A 3,501-nucleotide genomic window follows, 5' to 3' on the forward strand; every position below is an offset into this window, starting at 1 on the left:
CTGGTGTTCGTTACTGTTCTGAAAATCCTAACTCTGACTACATGAATGTTGACAGTTGAACTATACACATTGAGTGAAGTCACACAATAAACCCAGTGTACAGATCCAGCTTGGCTGCTCTACATACTGTCCGGCTGCTCCCTTTGTATGGTTTGGGAGCTGGACTGCCTGTATGCCACTGCTCAGCCAATAGGGGAGAAGAATACTTCTAAGGTCCAACCCTAGGGGACTGGATGTACAGACAGGAATTGCTAGACACAGGTCAGACATTACTAATCAACTCCAGCTTCCACTCTTACAGTACCATGAGCCTTGCCTTGCCAGTTTCGCCTGAGTGCGAAGCCTCGATGTGTTGCACTTCCATTTCATCGTTGTTGTCGCTTCAGTGTCAGATTTTATTCGACACATGCGCTGAATACAACGGGCGTAAAACGGTACATTGGAATTCTTACTTGGGAGCTCTTTGCACTGACAATACATTGATAATAATAAGAATATAGATAATAATAGAAAATAGAATGTAAAAAAACACAAGAAGTACGAAACAGGTTGAAGAAACACGAGAATGCAAGTCTATACGAGGTCAGTGCCAGTACCTTATTCAATGTGCGGTTGTACTGGAATGGTTGAGGTAGATTTATACATTAAAAAAAGTTCTGGTAGTAGAATATACATGTAAACAGGGCTGAAAAGTGACTGGTAGCAGGAATATATAAATATTTATGATACTATACTAATGGTAATATATACTGACATGTAAACAGGAGTAATAGTGACCAGTAGCAGGATAAATAGATGCCAATGGCACTCAATCAATGACCAGCAGCGTAAATCGAGTATTCCAGCAGCTTGGAATACTGTCCAGTCCCGCGGCCTTGCAATTGTTGACCAGATTAAAAGCCTTACTCACGTCGCCTCGGAGAGTGAGATCACCCAGTCCTCTGGGACAGTGGGGGCTCTCATGCACTGTGTTGTTTTCGTCGAAGCATGCATAGATGTAATCAATCAATCATGGTCACATTGGCTTTCCTAACCAAATAAGTCACAGTATGATCATGTGCCTGCTCCATAAAAACCTAGTTTAACTCCTTTTATATTATCATTGCCATGTGTACTTGATATGGGAAAAGAGAGCCTTATAAATCTGAAAGCTCATAAACCTAACTCATAAATGGCTTTAGATATTGAACACCTACTCACTGCCAAAGCTCAAGATCCTTTAAGATGATTCTGTAAAGCACGGGCCAGATTTACTCTACCAGGTATGACAACAGGAACATAACCCTGACATGAGGTTTCATAGTATAAAGTACTTTATCTCTCTTTGGAACTGTCACTCAAACATTTATTTTTAATTTAACCTTCATTTAATTAGGCAAGTCAGTTAAGAACAAATTCTTATTTACAATGATGGCCTACCCCGGCAAAACCCTAACCCGGACAATTCTGGACCAATTGTGTTCCCCCCATGGGAGTCCCAATCACAGCCGGTTGTGATACAGCCTGGAATTGAACCAGGGTCTGTAGTGACACCTCTAGCACTGAGATGAAGTGCCTTAGACCACTGCGCCACTCGGGAGACCAAAACATACAGTATCTTTTCTATTTTCACAGGTTTAGCAGCCATTACTTTATAGGGCCATGAGTTTTTTCTGACCACAAAGCCTGACCAGGGAAAAACTCCTGACTCCCTAGTCATTATGACAGACAGTGTCGTTCTACAGGTTTTAAATGAGAAGTTTAGAGGAGCAATCTGGGATTTGAGAAAACAACAACGAGGTCACCATAAACCCCTTTAAACCTCTCTGAGGGCGTGTCAAGGCACTTTAAAGATAACACACCGGACTTAATCAACTGTCTCTGAGGGCGATCACCTCACCAGGTTTAGGAGCAGGAAGGAGAATATTTGACCACCATCTGGCTTTATTACATGACCCAAGGCAGGGGAGGGAAAACACACACAGCTTGTAAATATGTGACCACAGCTGTGGTTTCAGCTACACTGTGTGTGTGTGTGTGTGTGTGTGTGTGTGTGTGTGTGTGTGTGTGTGTGTGTGTGTGTGTGTGTGTGTGTGTGTGTGTGTGTGTGTGTGTGTGTGTGTGTGTGTGTGTGTGTGTGTGCGCGCGAGTGTGCACAATATATATCTCAGGTCACTATGGGGACAAGCAAGACATGGGCCGCTACCACGTGCAGCAAAACAAAGACAGAATTAGGTCATCTCTTAAACCATGGTCGTCTCTTACATTTGATTAAGGTCACCTCCTCCCATATACCCTCACAGTGACCTGCTGGGTTGCGACATTAAGTACCACATTAATATGAATAAACCACAGTATGAGGTGCGGTATATACAGGGAAGGGTCCATGACATAATACTCTACAGAGTGTCCGTTCCGTTGTACGTTCTTTGGGCTCAGCTGAACCAGGGAACCTAGATAGTGTGCACTGTTTTTGACCAGGGCCCATAGGGATATGGGTGCCATTTTAGGAACGTCCCCACAGTGTGACCTATCAGTTACAGAGACCTCACCGATGAACTGTTTGGTCAATTGTACTGTAAATGATAGCTCAAGGTTTCTGGAAAAACAGTAAATGTCCCATCAGTCAAACTAAGTGATCTGCTGTTAATGTAGTTTCCATGCGTTGGTGATTACCTAGACTACATATAGTGCAGGCCCCTGAGAGGCTACATTTACGGTGTGGATGAATGCTAAGGATGTGATGAACGTGTATCAATCATTTGAGTTGAATTTATCGGATGAGTCATAGGCAGGTTAAATATCAGTTTGGCTGGGGCCAAATGAGAATACTGCTGTGCTAACTAACATGCCAACGTACTCTGATACTCAGCACTCATACTCTGATACCTCCGAATGCTCCTCGTCCAACAGGTTCAACAAAAACCTGTAAGCCTGGCAGAACTTTGATTTGATCTCTTCATAAAACCCACGCTGTGTTCCAACCCAGGCCAGACGGAGTTGGAGCAGCAACAGTCAGACATTGTTGATACAGTTGGAACCACTTCACTTCGTTTCCTCAGTGAACGGCCCAGGACCTGCTGTTTGCTCATAGGCAGCTGTGTCCTGGTTCTGTCTGCCTGGGTCCAGTCAACCACCACTGACCTGAGGTTCTGTGGTTTGGTTGGTTTGAAGCTGTCTGTTTGTATGTATACTATACAGGTCCTGGAGGAAAACACTGTCTGAGTGCAGAAAGATCAGCGGGGTGGACACAACACAGACATGCATCCACATCAACCCGAGTTGGAAAGTTACGCAGTGGCAGAGACACCACAGGGTAACAGCAGTATAGGGGCTAGGCATCTCAGAGTCGGAATGCTGATCGAGGATGAGGTGTCCCCTATCCGTATACACTTGTTCATTATAATCTGAAAAGGGAGAACTGGTCCTAAATCAGCACTCTGAGATAGGTGAATACAAAGTTGTTTATAACCAAAGCGCTAACTGTTTCAATCCAGTTTGATGCCTGATCACAATTTACAC

The sequence above is a fragment of the Oncorhynchus keta genome, chromosome 24 (assembly GCF_023373465.1).
Source record: "Oncorhynchus keta strain PuntledgeMale-10-30-2019 chromosome 24, Oket_V2, whole genome shotgun sequence".
Lineage (NCBI taxonomy): Eukaryota > Metazoa > Chordata > Actinopteri > Salmoniformes > Salmonidae > Oncorhynchus > Oncorhynchus keta.